We start from the raw sequence: 21,433 nt of genomic DNA, 5'->3' as shown, positions 1-21,433 counted from the left end.
CCCCGCGCGCGCCCCGCTCCCCGCTCGCTCCACTTTGGGGATAATTTAACATGTTTCACACTAACTTTCCCGTAATGGCCGCGGAGCCTTTAGAAATGCAGCTCCCGCTTTATCGGCGGCCCGGCTAATGGTTATCTCGCAGCCGTGCCCCCGGCGATCCTGTCAGGAGTAAATAGAAGCTGACACAGTCATTTGCTTAAATCTTCTGCACACTTTTGCCGCATTTCCCTCCAGAGGATACCCCTGAAACAACAATTATTTGAAATGTCACGCGTTTCTGCCCCTGGGCTACCAACAAATGAACATTAAATCTATTAACAGAAAAAAAAAATTAAATGTTTACTTTTCCCGAGAAGGTGTGAGAGGCCGGAGTCAGGGAGGGGTCGAGGGAGAGACAAGGACAGGACTGAAAGGGGAGAGAGAGAGAGAGAGAGAGAGAGAGAGAGAGAAGAGATCACAGAGATGAGCCCTGCAGAAAGATGGAGAGAGAGATCAACACCACAAACACAGAAATCAGGACCCAAAAAAAGACAGATGTAGAGACTCCAAGAGAAGAGGCGGCCGAGGCAGACAATCACAAATCACAAAAGGAGATGAGAGCAAAGGCAGAAAGAAGCATTCTCCACCCCTAAATGCACCCCGCCCCCGCCCCAATTCTGAAAAGGCAAAAGCTGAAGAGGAAGACGTGGGCCTTTCCCAGAAAGTGCACTGGGTGGGGCAGGGCATCCTCTGCTAAGAGCACTTCCTTCCTGAGGCTTTACACCCACCTGCTTTCCTTGGGACCTTTCCTTTTCCTCTGGGGCCTGGCCCGCCCACCTGGAGCTGGGCGGTCCCAGTCACTACTGCAGGCCCCACCCTCCATGTCTCCACGGTCAGTATGGATGGAAGTCTTGAGTTGGAAACTGGAGATGCTGGGAACAGCAGATGCTGGGACAAAACAGGGAAGCCCTTGGATTCACTGCAGCTCACTTCCTCATGGAGCTCCTGGCCATCCTAGGCCATGTTGTGATTTAGTTTCCCATTTGGAAGATGGGAACCAGCCTGATGCTGCACTCCACAGGTCAGTTAAGTGACAGACTAAAGCGTCCCAGTGAGTGAGTACAATGGCTTAATTGTCCTCCTACAGGCCTGTGTGACACACAAGATGTCACTCCTGGTTGTATGGAAGGATTTGGAGTATGTGTGTGGTTTTACATTTTGAGGTCCACAGGTAAGTTTCTTGCTGTCCAGGACATCTGTGGCCACAGAGCACCTCCTGTGTTGAGCAGTAAGCTCTGTCATGGAAGACCATTACCTTCACACATCTACTCAGAATCAGGGCTCAGTGAGGCATGGGTAAGGAAGCTGATAGGATCAAGCAATAGGGAGGTTGAGGGGGTCAGGGAGGGCTCAGTAGGAGACTAACAGGGAGGTCAATGGGAGGTCAAAGAGAGGGTCCTGGGACAGGAAGGACAGATGGAGGAACCAGGGTGGCATTCATCCCTCTCCCCTTGATGTCTTGGTCCTCTGTGGAACAATTTCCTATGGCATTTTCAGTTCAAATAAGTAGGTCAGATTTCACAGTGGGAGGTGGAGGGCTTTCTGGGTCCTGGGTCAACTCAGTATGGTGTCAGGGTGGCCTCCATGTGGCCAGCACCTCTGCAGTCTAGTTTCATTCTGTTCTTGAGGTGGGTATCTCAATTGCAGCTGTACTTTAGGAGTGACTGGGTGTGAGTACCCACTCCACACACACACCTGTCCATACAAGAACTCATATTTGAACACAGAAGCAAAGCTCTGAACTTGCTCTCACATTTTTGCTTTAAATCTGACATTTTAAATCCCCACATGATTTCATGCTCTGAACTATTCCTGCAGACACCGTCCTGTACTCCCAGGTATCCATCGTCCGTATTCAAACCTTGCACACTCAGACACACATCCAAGGTGACTCCTTGTCCCTGTCCCTCACCCTGACTATACCCCAAATTCTCCTATTCACACCAAGGCTGTCTGTCACTAAGTTGTGTCCTTGCCTGAATGTAAACTTATATATGCATTTGTGTGTGTGTCCAACAAAGAAAATATGCATGTAATTTTATGTCATTGAATGTGGACATGTTGCCACATACAAGACTCGTGTGTGTGTGTGTATGTGTGTGTGTGTGTGTGTGTGTGTGTGTTATGTGTGCCAGTATGGTTGTGTGTGACTGAGAGTGTGTGGTGGGGGTGTGGGGGGGTGAGTGCTATTTAAATAAAAAAGAAAGGAAGTGAATCAGGGTCGTTTCCATTTTAATTGTAAAACAGATAAGCACTAAACACTTTGAAAAAGTAAATGACTTGAGAATAATTACTCTCTATTACCCAGCGTCCCAGGGGGGCAGTTGGAGGAGCCCAGATGGCTACAAAAATGGGATTTAGCAGAAAATTGAAGACATTATTCACCGTAACACATTATCAATTACCTTCATATCAATTACAATAACCTTACATTAGCGAGGGGCCCCGAGACCCTCAAGCCCCTAGACTCTGGAATCACTGCAGCCCTGTGGGGGAGGGGTGGAAGGAGGGTAAGAGGATGGGAGGGAACAGGGAGGGTCCTGCTTCCTTTTCTCTCCTGGAAATGCTGCCAGCTCAGGCCTCTGGCCCCTTTCTGGATCTCCACTCCCTTACATGTCTCCCTGTTTCATACCTCTGGCTGGGGGTCAAGAGAAGGAGGACACTCGGGATTGGAAGTGAGCTGAGGAGATGAGAGACAGACACAAGGAAGAGTTTGAGGTCCGGAGAAGCAGAGGAGGGGAATATAAGCGATGGTATCAAGATGTGGGGGAGATCTAGATGGGCCCCAGAAACCTGAGAAGCTGAGGAGACCGAAAATTCAAAGGATAAAGGATCCAAGGTGCTGAAAAGTCACCTAGAAATTCTTCTGTTCTGTGGTCACTTCCTAGTCCACCCCTCCATTTTCTCCCCACTCCTGCAAAGCACTAAGCTGTTCTAGCCTTTCTCCCACTGGCCTTTCCCCATCTCACCTACTCCCTTGCCCACTTGAGTTTTGATATGATTCTCTGTTCCCACCCCAAAGTCTCCTAGATGATGGGGGGTAAGGGGACACTAATGGAACTGAGAAGGGAGGTGGAACATGGTGACTCATAACTGTAAAGCCAGCACTGGGAAGAGGTGGATGCAGAAGGATTGCTATCAATTCAAGGCCAGCCTGGGCTACATAGTGAGTTCAAGGCCATTCTGGGGTAGAATGAGACCCTATCTATAAATAAATAAATAAATAAATAAATAAATAAATAAGGAAAGAAAAAATAGCATGGGAAAAATAATGTAAAATATCTCAAGACTTTAAAAAATATCAACTATGGGGCTGGAGAGATGGCTCAGCTGTTACGAGTCAGCTGCTTTTGCAGAGGACCCAGGTTGGGTTCCCAGCACCCACATGGCAACTAACAACCATCTGTAACTCCAGTTCCAGAGGATCTGATACCCTTTGACCTTCTCAGGCATTGCATGACATGAGTGCACTTACATACATACATGCAAGCAATACACTCATACACACAGAATAAAAATAACAAATAAAAATTAATGCCAGGCATGGTGGCACACACCTTTAATCCCAGCACTTGGGAGGCAGAGGCAGGCGGATCTGTGTGAGTTAGAGGCCAGCCTTGGCTACGTAAGTGAGTTCCAGGTCAGCTGGGGCTACAGAGAGACCCTGTTTCAAAATGACAAAAAAAAAAAAAATTAAAAATTATTTTAAAAATATCAACTACCTGTTAAGATGAAATTATCTTCATTATATAGTTTGAATAAAGTATCTTACTTATTTTGTTTTACCTTATTGTAAAGATCACAGCCAACAGATAAATTTTAAATTGCTTGTGGCTTACATTATATTTCTTCTGGTCCTTAATGGGCTAAATTTGTGCCTGAGAAGGAAATGGTTAGGGGGAAAGAAAATTACAGGTGTTTTCCTTGGTATTCACCTCCTTGGGGGCCTTTAGTTTTCTATTTCAGAGCTCCAGGGTTCTCCAAGGAACATCCCTTCTGCTGTGGAGCTGAGGTAAGAATACCAGGATTTGCCTGCTTCTTTTCTTCTCCCCAAACCCAGTCCCAAATATCAGCCCTCCAAGCAGGGAGAACATGTCCATGGAGACCTATGAGAAGTCACAGGTTCCAACATGCAGTTCATCCCCCACTTCCCTGCCTGTCCCCAGTACATACACATATTTTCTACCACCGTATAGTTTTTATACATTCACACTGTCTCTTATATGGTTCTCATATACACACATCCTCTAAACACATGCACACACACACACACACACACACACACACACACTTCCTGCTCCTTTGCACAACTGTGTGCATCCACATGCACGTTCACACTTTCTTTTCTGTGACATCTTCAGGATAGTACATATGGACTTACACATCCATACAGACACATGCTTTCCATTCTACACACAGAGCAGGGCGAGGAGGGCAGGCCTGGGCAAAGTTGTCAACTTGATTCATGGTGTGTGGTGTGTGTCCAGGGGAGTGAGAGCTAATAGTGCCCCCCTCCCCTAGGCTGGGCCCAGAGGACTAATTGCCAGTAATGAGCTAAAAGGAGCTCAGAGTTGGCCTCAGGCGCCGGATGAAGATGTTTCCAGAGACCAGCCAGAATCTATCCTGCTGTTTTGTTGATAGAAAATCCTTCTCCCCTGGTGCCCCTCTCAGTCTCTGTCTCCCCTCCTGTGGCTCCTGCAGCCTCTGAGGAGTCCAGCCTTATCCCATCCCTGTCTCTCCCATCAGCCTCTCTGCCTCCTTCTCTCTGTCATTCTGCCTTGCATGGCATTTTGCCCTCCATCCTGTCTTCTATCTATTCTCAAATGGTGGCCCATCATGTTGTTCACTGCCAAGCAGGAGGCAGTTGCCCAGAGACTTCTGAGGCAGCCCCGGGCTTAATGGGGAAGGTGGTAAGGTGACTGCTTGCAACTGAATCTAAAGAAAACCTTACTCCTAAGATCTGCTCACCTGTGAGGCAGGGCAGCATCAAGCTCCCACTACTGATACTTCCAAGTAGCGCCATTGAGGATGCTATAGAAAAGATTGCCCACCAGAAGGGAAGTTGCCCAGGATGCCCCATGAGGCCTCTTTCTCAAATTGTTATTATAGTTACTCATAAATTATTGATACAAGCATTCACTAGTATTAATTATTATAACTACTACAGGTTAAGCACCTGTAAAATGCCAGACACTTTACATTTTTAGTTTTTTCCTATCATTCTTGCAGAACCCCTCCAACACAGCCATTATTATGAGTGTTTTATAGATGAATAAACAGAGATGAGAGAGGTTAAACCAGCTGCTATATCACACAGTCAGTTACAGAGCTGGGATTTGAACGAAGCCTGACTATAAAACCCATAGTGTTTTCACTAAAGCTCAGATTTTCTCAACAAACACTCACTCATTCATTCACTCATTCATTCATCAAATTGAGATCCTATGATATTATAAGTAAAGACTGAGATGGATGGGACTGGAGAGATGACTCAGCAGTTAAGAGCATTGGCTGCTCCTGCAGAAGACCAGAGTTCTGTTCTCAGCACCCACTTGGTGGCTAACAACCATCCTAACTCCAGTTCCAGGGAATCTGATGCCCTCTTCTGAACATTGTACAACACAGGTGCACTTACATGCATGCAGGCAATACATTCATACACATAAAATAAAATTAATAAACAAAAATTTTTAAAAGCCTGGGAGGAATAGAAGTCCTTAAACTTAAAGGATTTGGAGAAGTATGGCAGCGGGAGCCAGTGTGGCAATTTAGAATCAAGAGGAAAAATTCTCACAAGAGACTCTTCTGCCATGCGGAGTGGCTAAACGTGTCTAGTACACAGATTATATGGTGCCTGTGTGTCTACGTGGCAAGCATAGTCGTGTATACATAAATCCACTTGGGAACACCCAAAGTGCCGGCAGTTAGAGAGCTTTGGGGAGACTGGGAGGCACAACAGCCTGGTACTTCTCCTTGGTGGCCTGTGAGATGACTCTGTCTCTGGGGAAGCCGTCTACTCTCATTTGCCCACAGGAGTTCTTTAGTGATGGCTGGGCCTAGGCCAGAAGGACTTTGGGAGCTGCAGGATTTGGTGGTGCTGTATGCACACTTCCCCCTTCTCTGCTCTCATGCCTACATTTGGAGCAAGCATTGGGCAGAGGAAAGGGAAGGAAGCAAAGGGTAAGGGAGGGACAGTGGCTAGATTGGGATAGGGCAGGGGTGGCAACCAGAGATTTGGAAGCTGTTTATGATGCAAATATGTGGAAAAGCTCGACATTGCTTCCCTGGAGAAAGGAGCCTAAAATTGAAGTCTAATTATAACGAATGATTGTTAATGAGTTGTCTAAACATAATAGATGGAAAGAATTAAACACCCAGAAGAAACAGAGTTTCATTAACACACAATAAAGAAACCACAAGTGGATTTCTTTGGGTTTTCATGACAGAGCCCTCTCCTGTCATGAAACCATCCTCTCTTTCCTCTGTATGGGCCTGGCAGGTGGGAGCAAGTGCAAACCCCCACAACTGGGAAGCTTGGGACTTTGCAAGGATGGGCACTGACAGGGTGGGCATTCCCTGGGCCAATACCTGCTTTGGTGTACCTCTGCCTACTTCAAGCATGAACATGTGTAGACCGAGATTTGTTTATAGTAGAGTGTATGTGAACCAGTATGTCTCTTCCTACCATGGACACTGGGGGATGGCGGCATGTGGAATCTCAGATTCTAGTTGAGGGCTTCAGGAATGCTGCAGCAGCCATCCTCTGTCCTTGTACCCTGGATCCCTGAGAAGGAAATTAGCTGAAAGAGAATACACGGATCTTTAAACACACATGTGTAAAATTCTGAAGGCTATCAATCAGTCACACTCATTGGAACTCAAGACCAGAAGGACATCAGAGATCATCTAGTGCAAGTCACATCACATAATACCCTAAAAGGGGAGGTGACAAGTCCCAGGTTACACAGCTCTAAGCCACACAACCCCATACTAGTGGAGGATACTCTCCTTTTTAGAACAACAGTTCCACAACCATGGTTCATACCAAGGCCACACACACACTAAGGTAATAGTCTATTAATCTCATACCACACCTCAGCAACACCAGCCCCAGACTCTTCTGGGTAAGGCAAGAATATTTAGGAGTTTCCAATGAGGCAACAGGAGCCATATTTGTGTGGGGAGAGGCCCCAAGATGGTACAATGTGTAAGAGCTCATAGAACAGAGGCTGTTGCAGGGCAGAGCAGGAGAGCTGGAGAGAATCAGTCTTTGATTGGCAGGTTAATGAAGCGCTTTATACTGGTAGTGTAACTGCAGAGGCAGGCTGCAAGCATGCCCTCTCACACCCACACCCACACCCACACAAACATACACACCCCATGACACAAGCAACGACACCTAGCAGGGCAGAAGCCAGGCTGTCCAACCTCCAGTGGTCTCACACATCCAGAAAGGTGTCCTCTTTGTCCAACCTCCCTTCCTTCCTGGTCTCTTGGGTCTGGTGCAATCCCGTTCATATTGATTTCGTCTAAGCTATGAATGGATGGGAAGTTGGAAAACCAAGGGCATTTGGGTCCTTTGTGTTCACTGTCAGGGTAGTCAACCCACAGAGGGAGTAAAGACAGGCTCAGACTCCAAGACTAAGCCTAAACATCTAGGTAGGCTCGTTGCTGGCATGAGAGTTTGATTCTGGATGGACATGTGAGTCCTCAGCCTACCTTGCTGTAACCCAACCAGGCCAGGTAGCCTACCCTCCCCCAACCTTCGCCCTTCTTTTGACCCCGCCCCCCTTGGAACCATCACTGATTGGCTGCCACGCAGGTAGTGCCGGCCAACCAGCCCCCTCAGCGCCAAGAAAAGTTAATTTGGAGTTCTGGTCTCCTCCCAGGATGCATTTGGGCTGCCGCCCGTAATGAGATGCATAATTGCGGAGGCCTGCCAACAAAAGCAGGCTGGATTTAATTGAGTCAACGCATGGCCATTAATAATCTGACGGCAGCCCTCCCCCACCCACCCTACCCCCACCCACCATCATCTAATGTTTTGCTGCCCCCAATTTACTAGGCTCCCATCCCAGGCTGGTGGGATGCAGATCTGACCATTTCCCAGTCTGCCCCAGTACACAGAAAAATGACTTCCTAGAATGTCATGCTAAATCTACCCATCCTCCCCTACTGTATCAACATAACTCCAACCTCTTTGTCCATTCAGTCACTACAAACATCTCCTAAGGTCCTCCCATTGTCAGCTTCTGGGTTTGGACCTGGGAGTACAGCACCCAATACAGACAAGGCCAGTCTCTTGGAATGCAGTGTCACCTCTCACCTGTGGTCCCTCAGGGTTCCTAGGTTCCTGACTTTCATCTCAAATATCCACACCCACATCCCCAGGCCCCCCAAACCAGCCCTCATCTTTCCTTTCTAGGTTTCTCCCTTTACATGTCCTCAAAAGCTTCCCAAAGTTGTCCCTTTATGGACAGGTGTCTCATTCAGACACTTGCCCGTCCACCACACACCTGTTCCGGCACTTGTCAGAGTCTCCTTCCTGTTCTCACACAAATCCCCTTACAAACCCTGTCCACAGCTCTCCTAACTCCCTCTCCAGAGAGCTCAGGGCAGAACAGGTTTTCAGTAACCCTGTTGTGCCTGTTTCCTGCTGTCCTATCCTTGCCATTCATCCCTCCCTCCATCACCTGCCATTCTCAGCCAACCACTTCTAGGACTGATCCTGATTCGCACAATGGGAATAGTAACAAGTACCTCTGAGGGCTGCCAAAGTTGGTTTTGAGATGACCCCTGTAAAGCATTCAGCACAGGGCCTGGCACTCCTCAGCACTCCCTGGTGCTGAGTTGTTGGCCTTAGCTGGGTGGAAGCACACACTGATACAGGAAAGAGACCAAGCTCTGGACTGCCCCAATATCCCTAGTGGCTCCTTAGGACAATCCATGTTCTTGAAGACTAGATTGAATCACTTTTTGTTTGTTGGTTTGTTTCTGAAGAAAGGTCTCTCACTCTATAACCCAGGCTGGTCTCACAATCATCCTCCTGTCTCAGCCTCCAGAGTATTGGAATTACAGCTATGTACTACCATGCATGACTTGAACCTCTTGGTGAGCCTGACCTAACACAGGGATTGAAGCTCAAATGATGGGAATCACTTTCAGTCCTCTTCCCAGGAAGACGTGTTTGTCTGTATTTCCATCTGACCCACAGATACCTGCTTGCCCACCATTCCCCCATAGGAAGTGGAGAGACTTAGGATCCCTCAAAGTGAATATGAAAAATGAGGGGAAGGAATAGAGGTGATATTGCTCATGAAATCTCTTGTAAAATGGTAGAGATTAGCCTGGCTTTGGAATTGGGTGGGTGCACTGTGGGGGCATTGGGAAGCAACGTTTATTTTATTTGGGGGGGGGATCTTTCTGAGACAGGATCTCCTTGTAGCCCCAGCTGGCCTGGAACTCACTATGTAGACCAGGCTGGGCTCAAACTCAACAGAGATCCGCTTGCCTCTGCCTCCCCAGTGCTGGGATTAAAGGCCAGCAAAGCTAAGCCCTGGCAAGAAGCTACCTTAATCAAGAAAGGATAGGAACACTTGCGTTCCAGAACCTCTTGGGATCTCCTGTAAAGTTCGAGCAAGCAGAGAACAGAATGTATGATTCCTCATTGGGGCAGAGGAGTTGGCACAGGGGAACCCAAGTCCTTGTATGTACTCCCAGTTCACCCCAATCTCTCTGGTTGGGGGTTGGGAGGCTTGGGATATGGTTACTGGGCAAAAGGAAATGCCCTCCTGCCAGACCTTGAGCCTCCAAACCAGGATGGGGCTGGCGGACTTCCAGGAGGAGGAGTTGGGGCTGCACTCTCTGGGATACACAGGCAGGCGCACACTGACTCCTAGGAGAATCCCCGTCACCGCCGAAATCGCTGAAATTGGCTGCAACTAGTAAAGATGCCAGGAATTTGCACCTTGCTCTGTGACCTAAAGCAAAAATGACATGAACATTGACAAATTTGACAAGGAAATTTGTGCAAAAAACAACTTCTATTTGGCTAGCCAAGCAGCAAATATGCCGGATGATACGCTTTATTAAGCAATCCATTTCTCAGCAATAGCGGCGCCATCTGCAAAGGTTACCGCGCATCAGGCTCGGCACAGAATTTCATCTGCGTCTGCAGTCGGGGCCGCACGCGGACACATTTTTCATGTACATGCGATTCCGGATGCAAATAGAATCCGTGATGAAGGAGGTGACCTTCCGGGCCGAGCTGCGCGCGCGCGCCTGTGAGCGCGCCAAAGTCACGCGCCGGCTTGAGCTCGCGGGGGAGTGGACCGGGCTGCCAGAGCAAGGCATGCGTGGGTCTGGGGCTGATGGGCGGCCAAGAGGTGAGGGACAGTCAGGAAGCCGGATGGGGTGGAGTGTCATGGGGGAGGAATCACAGATGTTTAGATCTTTGGGTCTGAAAAGGAAGGACACTGGACAGCATTGGTCCAGTTCTCTCACTTTACAGATGTGGAAACTGAGGCCCGGAATCAGGGTATTGGCTCAGGTCATACAGTTGGTTATGGTGGGGCTGGAGCTGGCTCCCTGTGCCTTGACCTCAGTCCACTGTTAGCACAGGGAGTTCAGAGAGCCTGGCTTCCGTTGTTTCACCACTGCTGTGTGGTGAAATCAGAGAGCTCTTTCTGCCTTAGTTTCCTGTTCTGTAAAATGAAGATGTGGTACTATCTACCTCATTCTGAGGACTGAGTTCATTAAGTACTCAGAATAGTGGCTTGGAGAATGTAAGCTCTATCAAAATGATTGTTGATTAAGGAAACGTCCCTGCCCCTCCTGGGCTGTTCGGTAGAAGAGGTACAGATAAGGAAAAAGGGCGCACTAGCACCCACCCCACAACTGAGAGAGGCAGATGCCTCATCCCTTGATGAGGAAAATCCCCTGTCCTTTTCTCTCCTCCCTTCGGCCCTTCTTTCTATCACCCTATTTCCTAGCCTATCCCCTCAATGCAAAGAAAGAAATCGAATCTTCATTTCCTATTTCCAGTCTTGTTCTGTTCTTTGCTTCTACTACAATTAGGATTGTGGCCCACTGAGGCCAAAGAGTCTGTCTGTCTTGCTGGATCTGTCATCTCAGTTACTGCATCTCCTTTTGGCTCTCCACTGGGTAACAGGTCATACAGGGTGACCTCACTGCTGAAATCACTGATGAAGCCCCTTCACTTTTTCCTACCTTGAATGACTTTGCTCCCTGCAAACCCTCAGTAACACATTTGATTTGAGATAGGCTCCACTCCCTCTGTCTGTCTTCCTCACTCCCCATGAGGACCTCCCCTCCTTCTTCTCTCAAACTATTTGGGGCTGATACCTGCAGAAATTATTGTGGTAATTCACCCATGAAAACTTCTCACTCTAGTTCTCACAACCCCTAGGGAGGGTTCAAGTGTCAGCCCCACCCCTGGTTTTTGCATTGGGTAAAATTTACTGTCCACTAGGTATGGTCCCCCATGATTCTCACCCCTGTCTCCCCATCACCCTCTGTCCAGTTCTGGAACCCACAGCAACTGCCTCAAGGCTCCTACCCCGGAGAGGTCTAGAGTGTGACAGACTTGGTGTCCAAGCTAGGCTCTACCAAAAGAGTAATCTTGAGCCAATCATTGAAAATCTCTGAGCCTCGATTTTCCTATCTGTACAATGGGGATACTAATAGTTGGGAGAAACTGAGACTAAATGTTAGAGAAAACATGAAATGAATCAATGGATTTCTTTCCTTCTCGGTTGGGTTCCCCCATTCCCAGGAGTTGCTCAATCTCCCACCCTCACCTCCCACCCCCATCTCCCACCCCTTCACAGTCCTTGAGTGTGTTTCTTCCAAAGGGCCAGATTTTTAACCTAGAAGAATTCACTAGTCTCAGTTCCTCACCCTGAGGGCCCTAAGCCTGGGCTGTGGAACAGAAGTCAGAAACTGGTCTGCTTAAACCTTGTGGAGCACCTGTGAAGTCTAAGCCAAACTGAGTTCTCCAGGGCTGGGTGAAGGGCCTCTCACCTACCCTCACCTCCGAAGTCGCTGCAGATACAGGCCAGCTCCGCTAGGAGGTGGTATTGGAGTGACTGCCCCTTCCCTTTGCCCGGTGTCTGGCAGCCGAGATGTTGATCTGGTAAGAGACACAGGGGCAGGAAACCAGCATAAACTATTTCAAGGCGCGGAAGGCCTCCTCCTGGGCCGTCGCTCTCCATGCCCCCTATTTCCTCTCCACCTCCCATCTCTGCTTCCCCTACTCCGCCTCCTGGGTGTGGGTCCAGCGCTGGGGGTTCCTTGACCGCCCCACACAGAGGTCCCGAGGGTGGGAGAATCTCAGGCCCACCCGTTTGGGCTGGTTCAGGAGCTGGTGTCCGGAAGTTATTACATAAACCCATCTCTCTAAGAACCTCTTAGTTAGGACCTACCGCCCAGTCCTGCCCCTTGCCCTTACGGTCTCTCCAGGCTAGGAGGACGGGGGCGGGGCCCTGGGGAGGCGGGGCCACCGCTTCCGCCCGCCGCTTCATCTATCGCTCCGCCCCTCCCAGCGCTGCCCTGGCAGGCCGGCCCGCCCCTTCCCCCGGCCCGGGCACGCTACAGTAATCCAGAATGTGTATTTCTGCAGATGATTAAATCAATACAATCCTGACAGGACTTGTTGGAACATGCTTCTTTATTTTGCGCAATTCCTTCCCCGCGTCGCCGGCATTTATCACCCACTCGGCTGTCAGCGCCGAGATTGTGCGGGGCGAGGGCGGGGTGGGTTGGGGGAGGGTCGCGCTGGGGGGGGCCGGGCCCTTAGGCAGCCGGAGCCCACGGGCCGCCACCCCACAGTGACACAGACAAATAAACTCAGGGGTCACGTTAGCCCCCACCGCGCACTACGCGTACTCCACCTCTCCAGGCCTTACCTTCGTTCGGGTTGGCGGGGGCGGGGAGTTGAGTTTTGGGCAGGGACCCAGAGGGAGGAGAGGAGCGCAGGAACCCAGTCCAAAGGCTGTACCCACTTTGTCCTTTACACACTGAGCCCCGACTCGAGGTTATAGCCCGGGAGAACCGGGCTCCAGGGAATTCTCTCACCCTCCACTGACCTTGGTCCTGGCAGCTGGGATCCCTGGGAGGTGGGATGGGGGAGGGAAAGGGATCAGGCTTCCTGGCCCTACAGACAGATGAACCTTGGCACCGCAGGCCGAGAGGACCAGGAGGGAGGAGGAAGATGAAGAAGAGGGGTGGGAGAAGAGGCAGGGGCTAGATGAGGAGGGCTAGGGGGAAGCAGAGGACGAGGAGGGAGTCTCCGAGGAGAGAGGGAGGAAGGCTGGAGGGAGAGGAAGAGGAGGAAGGGAGGAGGGTGAAGGGAGGAAGGAGAGGAGGAGGACGAGGAGGAAGGCTCGGAGGCGGTGGCGGCGGGTGACAGGTGCTTCGGCAGTGGCGGCCCTTGGCAGACGTGATTGCCGCCGTGGCTGCGCGCCGGAGCGTGACTTTACAACTAATCCTGTTTGTAAGTTATTATTTATCTTCAGGAAAGTTTGTCAAACTTGGGCTTTGATTTTTCGCCCTGATTTCCCTCTTGTGGCGCGCTCTCGCACGCGCTCCCATATAATTTATGACTGCCTCTGGTCCTGATGACAGATTATTAAAAGTAGAATTAGTTTTTCGCGCAGAATTTTTCCACTGGGAATTGGGAAGGCAGCGCTCTCCGCGGAAGGTCTCCGGCGAGGTCTCCATTACTAATAGAAGTTTTTTGATGGGGTGAGGAGACTAATGATTTGAATTTACTGTGGCAGCAGTCACGTGGGCGGGAAGGCATCAGCCGAAGAGACAAGAGGTTAACTTTCTCCCTGTGGAGAGGTTTATTGGATTGTTTAGCAGCAGAAGGATAATGTTTTTGTCATAGACTGCTGGTGCCACGCTGCAGTGCGGTGGCCGCCAGCGCCAGGAGAGGGGAGAGGGGAGGAGGGGAGAGGGAGAGCCGGGGAGACCTCGAGAGACAGACAGACCGACGGACGCAGCCTAGGAGAAGTAGACCCCGGGGACTCACAACGTCACCTAGAGGCAGGGGAAAGAGAGCGAGTGAGGACTCTAGAGAGACTGAGATACAATGACAGAAAGACAAGGGCCCCAGGAAACAGGGAGAAAAGGGAGGGCTCCAAATAAAGCGAGCCAGGACCAAATGACCGGGTGGCAGGGGCCGCTCCAGGGCCCAGGGGGAAGACCCGGGAGGAAGCCTGGGTCGGGGGAGTCCTGTCCGGCCGCCGAGTCTGGGTTGGGGTCTGGGGGGTGATGGTGACTCTAGGGTCTTGGCTATGAGGGAGGCCCAGGATGCACAGACGTCCCCAGCCCTGCCCGGGTGGGCCAGGCGAGACCCGGGGGAGGGGCTGGGGGGGAGGCGACAGTGGCGGCGCGTTCACCTGGCCGTGCGCTCGGAACTTGTACTCCCAGCATGCCTCGACAACATGGGAACCGGAGGGGAGTCGCTGCGCAGCTGAGAGCCTCGGCTTAATCTTATGCACCATTAAGCACTCAGCAGCAAGCCCGTCCTGTTCATATACATCATCCACGCTTAATAAACATAATGATGACATAAGATGTAATTCTAGATGAATTTTCATTTTATAGGGAAATGGAGAATTCCTGTAGAAGGGAAAAAAAGTAAATTATCTGGGAAGTGCAAAATAAATGATGTTGCTCCCAGAGATGAATAGAGGTGTTAGAGGGAGAGAGGGAGAGAAAGGAGGAAGGAGGGAGGGAGAGAAGGAGGAAGGAGGGAGGGAGGGAAGGAGAGGGAGAGCAGAGACAGTGAGAGATAGAGTGACACTGAGAGACAGTAGTCGGGGACCAGGAAAACCATGCGGGTATGGGGGGTGGGGCGTGCTGCTGCAAGGTGGGGGAGGAACCCTAGGAGAAGCAGGCGGCGGGCGCCGGGGTGGAAACTGTGGGGGGTCGGGGAGGGCGTTTGGAGGAGGGGCGGAGGGCTGGGGGCCGCAGCGGTCCGGGCCAAGAAGAGGGTGACGGTGACGGACGGGGCCGGGCCGGGAGGCTCATTCATCAAGAGAAGGATCAGGGGCCCGCGGAGTCACTTACGGGCGGAAATTGAATTCTGATGAAAGCGCGAAGGGACGTGGGCGGGGGAGCGAAGATCAGGTTGGGACCGAGTTCCCAGACTTGCGAAGGGGAGGGGGAAGGGTCCTGTGGAGACCTTCCAGATTGAAGTCCACGCCTCCTTCCTGTCTGGACCCCCTCCTTCCCCCAGCAGGGTTGTCGGGCTTGGCTAGGCAAAGTAGTGAGCTTGAGAGCTAGGGCAGAAATCCAGCTAACCGTCTACTGTGGGTTTGGGCGGCACCAGGCCTTGGTGTGGCCTGCGATGAAGTGCTGGTTTTGCCTGACATAAAGAGTGTAGATCCTGGTTTTAGGGCCATGGGACCAAAGAAGGGTCCATGGAGATCTGGTGGTTGGGCTTCACTAATGAACTAAATACAGGGAAGACAGAAGGCATAGGGTAGTTGTGGGGGAACTTGTGAGAGGGTCTTGGGGCAGAGAGAAACCACATAAAGAAGAAAGTATGGGGGAATGCTGGGAGTGTACTTCAGTTGGTAGAAGACTTGCCTAGCTTGTGTAAGGCCTTTGGTTGGACCTCCAGCACCACATAAACTAAGCAGGATACCACAATCTTGACTATCTCAGCACTCGAAGTAGAAGCAGGCAAGAGGATCAGAAATTCAAGATCACATATCAAGCTGGAGGCAAGTCTAGCAGTCTAGGAATCTAGGATACAGGAGGCCCTGTCCCAAAACAAACAAAAAACCAAAAAATAAAAGGGCCAGAGAGGAGAGATGACTCAGCAGTTGAGAGCACTGGCTGCTCTTGCAGAGAACCTGGGTTGAGTTTCCAGTACCCATATGGTGGCTAACAATCATCCATAACTCCAGTTCCAGGGGATCTGATGCCCTCTTCTGGTTTCTGCAGGTATTGCACACATGTGGTACATTTACATTCAGGCCAAACACTCATACACAAAAAAATAAAATAAGCCAAACCAAACAAACAAGAACAACAAAAACAAAGCATGAAGAACAGGGGCTGGGTTTTAATTCTGCTAGGCTAGGCTGTGCTCCTTGACATAACTCCCTCAAACCTGCCCTAATACTACATACTCTACTATCCCCACTTGCTCAGGAGTGTTTAAAGGCTGAAGAGATTGGGGTTGAGCCCAGTAGGTCTGGTTAAGAAACCATGCTTCAAGAATTATTACTGGCATTGGTGGTGGCCATGATGGGGCCAGTATGAAAGTCCTGGAGGATCTGGCCTTGATAAATCTTAGGACCCCAGCAGGAAGTAACTGGGATAGATGAGGTTAATGGTAGCATCTGAGGCAGAAGAGTTCTACACCATCAAAGGGGAGAAGAGAGAAGGAAGATGCAGAAACATCCAGTTTCCCTCTTTCTTGCATGCATTGAGGTGTATGGGGAAAGCATCAAGAACCAAGCCTAGAAAAGTAGGTTGGAAGGGAGAAGCCTATGGTAAAGAGCTGACTGTGCTTGGCAGCAGAAGGAACATGGACTTTGAGGCAGTGATGAATCATAGATAGTGTCTGAATTGTGGAAGCAGAAGTCAGAGTTGTAGTCTGGGCTGATTGCAATGATAGCAGACTGTGATGAGGGAAAAGATAAGATGGTCATGGCCAGGTAATACTTTGCCCTCAAACCCGGATGTCCTACTTCCTTGAGCACATGAACCAGATGCTAGAAGCTCTTTCCAAGGAAAGTTTCTACCCTTAATGTCTCTTCCTCCCAAGTTCGTATCTCAGGAGTTTGTCTCTGAATATCCTTCCCCAGACTTGCTGGACTATTGCCACCTCTGGCAGCTGCCTTATCACCTTCCTACAGCTGCGTGTTGAGGAGGGGTTAAGGCTTACTGTTGTGTGGGTAGAGGTCTCAATATAACTGTGACTTACTTGCTCTGTCCTATCCAGGCTGAGTAGCCAGCTGGAGAAGGGTGCAGCAGAGAGTGGTCAGATTGGTGCAAGTTTGGGACTTGTACAACCACACTCGGAGGCCATACCACCAGTTCTAAGGAAAAACTCCAGAGCCTGAGCTCTCAGATTCTTAAAGCTGCAAGAACCCTTAGTGGGGATATTCTTGGGGTCCATGGGCCCTGGTAGGTAGGCCTATCTTTCCCTGGCTTCGCCTCAACCCTACCTCACCTGTTCCCATCACACTGGCTAATTCAAGTAAGGAAAACCTTTAGTGGTGTTGGGGTTCCATGCCAGAGTGATTGTCATGTGGTGGTCATTTGGGTGGGGCTTTGAGGGAGTAGAACCTTGAGGAGATCTCCTGGTACCTTATTCAAGAACACATTTGTTCAAGCTCTACTCAAGGAGCTGGAGTTGTAACTAGTTCTGTTATCCTGCTGGTCTGTATAGGGTCAAAGGGTTCTATTGAAGATAGATAGCAGAAGAGGATTCCTCCAACTTTGCAGTCCTCACGTAACCATCCATAGGGTGCAGGAGGTAGTACTATGCACCCCTCAGGAAGGAGTAGAATACCGGGCAACTGAAACACATAAAGCTAGACCTACAGACAAATCCACAGACTTATACAGACCGGGATTCTTAGGTAAATACACACAGGTAGTCATTTGTGTTTGTGACTACATTGTGTATCTATAAGATTCCTTGCTCCAGTTCTAACAGTGTGTAGTTATCAATTTCACAAGTACACAAATTCATAAGTACACAACATGTACATGTATATAAATGCATTTGAGTGTACTTACATATCCATCAACAAACATACAATATCCTGTTCCTGTACTCCAATGGTTCAGTTAAAGGAGAGGCAGCAAAGGTGGGCAAAGACATGATCGGGGCAGGTGGGAGTGGGGAACATGGTGGGGAAGCCCTTGAAATTGGAAGAACTACAGGGAAGTAATGAGCTGAAAACTCAGGCTTGGCTCCTTCCCGCCCCCCACCCCTTCATAGGCTCTCCCAGAAGGGCCAATGCCTCAGTCCCCTCACCTCCCTTGGAGCTCGACTTTTAATTTGGGCGGTGTAATTTTGGTGCGAACGGTTGGGCGCCTTTCGTTGGGAAATTGGGAGGAATGCAAACAAGATTTCACTTCATTAAACAGGGGCAAACAGTAGAGAAATTGCACTTACTTATGGAAATGACTTTTAAACATGCACAGCATTTACTGGCACTGCCCGAGCTGAAATTCTGTGAGGATTATACATGTGAATAATTCACCACAGGCCAATTAGAACTCACTCTGTCCCTAACCCCCAACAGACCCCATCCCACCATGTCTCTGTTGTGGCCCAGGCTCCTTCTTCCCCAGCTTCCCCCATTTCCCTTCATTCTAGATCTTCCACTGACTTTGGAACCCATGCTGAGAAGCTGGTTATCCCATTCATTTTCAGATACCTCATACGTGGTGACTCCTTGTACTGTGACACCTCAAAACTATTCAAATACATGCAGACATAGTGCGCAAACTCACAGGGTGAAACATGGGTGCTTCCACAGAGCAACATGGGAACACACTTTGACAGCCTAAACATGTTACTGCATATTAGGAACGCTCAACAATTGTGATGAACAGAGTTCATAAGGCTTCTAACATGGCAATACACATTGTGACAACTTAAATGTAATATTCACAGATACTTGTTATAACACTGTAGCGTAAGTGCAGACACGATAACTCATACTTGGTAATAGACACTCATACAGTGTGACGATTGAAACACAACGATTCACACAGACACATATTGTAACAGCATAAATGTTTGATAACTCAAATACAATGTCATATATTGTGCTGACTCAGAGAGACAGGCCATGTTGTTAAGATGCAAATATATTGTCATACAACAATATACCCATAACAACTCAAAATTAGAGTCATACACAGAGACACGTTGTGATCACGCAAACAGTAATACTCTCATAATCTGTGGACAATTCAAAAAAGTTGACACAATTACATACATGGTAAAACCTATTCCATACCTGATACCCCCAAGAATTTGAATCTGGCAACATACACAAACTTACGTCATAGAATACATAATCAATGATATGTTCATTTGACATGAATGCAATGACTCGATTCTGCCCACTGAAACATGTGGCTCACAGAATACATGACTGGGTCACTCAGACATGATGAGATAGATTTAGGCCCATATGATGTTAACTGAGACGCTGTGCTAATGTGCTGATTCGTACATCTTGACAACTCAACTATGGAACACACAGATTGCAAAACTTCCACGTGATGATTTGCACATCGAAACATATTAAGTACTCCCACACTTACATGAAATATAAAATAAAACATAGTGACCCATTCTGTGACACCTCAAACATGTTGGCACACAAGAGAAGATGAGACACACTGACAGAATATGACATACATGGTGATAATGTCAAAACAAAATACTGTGTATTGAAACAGAAATTACAATCTGAAACAGCAAAAACAAACATACTCTAACCATGGACATATAAAGGGCACCCCAGTGACAAGGAGAAACTCAGAGACAATGATACTCATAATAGACACTCCTAACATCTCTACAGCAGTGCACTGCCACCGCCACATCCTCATCAGCAGATTCGCCCTGACCCCACTCCCCTCACCTACCTACCCAGTCACTGTGTCTAGCCAGTGTTGTATCTACCCTGTCTACCTGGAAGGAGCAGTCTCCCCACTCCAAGCATGAGGAAAGGGTAGAGAATGGAGTAGAAAAAAGGAATACATTGCTTGTCAATAAAAGATAGAAATGGCCAGGTGTGGTGGCATATGCCTTTAATCCCGGCACTTAGAGGGCAGTAGCAGGTGGATCTCTGTGAAATTAAAGCCAGCTTTGTCTTCATAGCGAGCTCTAGGCCAGTTGGAACTATAGGGAGACTCTGTCTCAAAAAAAAAAAAAAAAAAAAGAACTTACAAGGTTACAAGGAAAGGAACTCATGACTAAAGGTGTTTATAACTGATGCTTATGTAACACTTGCTCCTTACTCTTTCTAAAAGCCCAGGAGGGCTCATGCCCATGTCCTAGCCCAGTCTATGACAGTGTTAGTAGTAGATGGAGACTATGGAAGAGGTGAGGGGGTTGGGTGAGTTGGTCAACATCTGGAACCTTGATCAAACTTCCTGAAATGCCCCTCAAAGACTAACAAGCATCTAGGGCTTAAGAACAGTTTCACAGCCATCACCTGCTTCATTTCTTCACACTGCAGAACTCCTTTCTGATCATTGCATCATGATCTTTGCCCTACTTCAGGCTAGATTGAAGGCAGGGCTAGCATAGTACAGGCAAAGCCTGTCCAGAACCATTGAGTGTGCTTTGGAGAGCTGAGAGGGCTTCGAGAGGGTAAGTCAATGTCAGGAATGTACCTTGTACATTCACATGCCAAGGTTAGCAAGACTTTGGCCATGAGCATCGGCATGTGTTGGGTTTGATGTGTACCTGTCCCTCTGGCTCAGATGTGTCCGGGTGCCTATTTTTGTTCTCTCTTGTGCTGTGTATCAAATCCAGGACCTTGCACATGCTAGGTAAGCAAGTGACATTTTGAATGTTCATGTATTGGAACATGCACCTGAGCATCTACTTGCTTTTTGATGGTAATTAAATCGTTATTATCTGTGTAGTAGTTATGTGGGTCCCTGGGAGTAACTGGGTCCAGATCTGATGGTCTCATTCTGTATGTTTATATTGTTGTACCAGTACTCTTGTGGCTGTGTCGTCTCATAAAAATGTATGATTCATTGTGTGTCACCCTGTTGGGATTTGCACTCTCTGCCTAGAGGTTAAGTCAGTAAGCTTTTATTGTCACATGGTACAGTTCATCTGCTGGGACCTCAGAACCATTAAAGGCAAGAAAGACCATCTTACTCTCTAGAGTCACAACAGGTCACCTGTCATGGGGCTGAAGACCAAGAGGATGACTTCTCAGTCCTATGTTCTATTGGAAGTCTTGCTCTTGTGATCAGTCAGCTTTTTGGCCACTCCCATTTCACAGAAGGAAACATTAAGGACAGGTGACCACAAAGTCTCATTCTTTCTGGGGAGGGGAAAGGCGAAAGCCTAGAGGAGGAGAGAGGAACAGGAGAAGGTGGAGGTACCAGGCATCATCTGGCCCTGCTTACTGCAATGGAGAGCCCCTGAGCCACAGCTGGTCCACTGCTTCCCCCCACCCCACAGTGCCAAGTCTCAGCTTCCCATCCCCCAGGTCTAGCCTCCCTCTTCTGTCCCCTCCCCACTTTCTCCCTTGCTCTCCCTCTCTCCAACGGGCACATGTCAGAGAACATTATGTGCACCGCAGATTTGCATAATTCAAGAAGCATCAAATTAAATTTGCATAATTCCTTTGATTAC

This window comes from Nannospalax galili, unplaced genomic scaffold, assembly GCF_000622305.1.
Source record: "Nannospalax galili isolate Female #2095 unplaced genomic scaffold, S.galili_v1.0 scaffold161, whole genome shotgun sequence".
NCBI lineage: Eukaryota > Metazoa > Chordata > Mammalia > Rodentia > Spalacidae > Nannospalax > Nannospalax galili.
The sequence above is the reverse complement of the archived record's forward strand: the minus strand, read 5'-3'. Positions refer to the sequence as shown.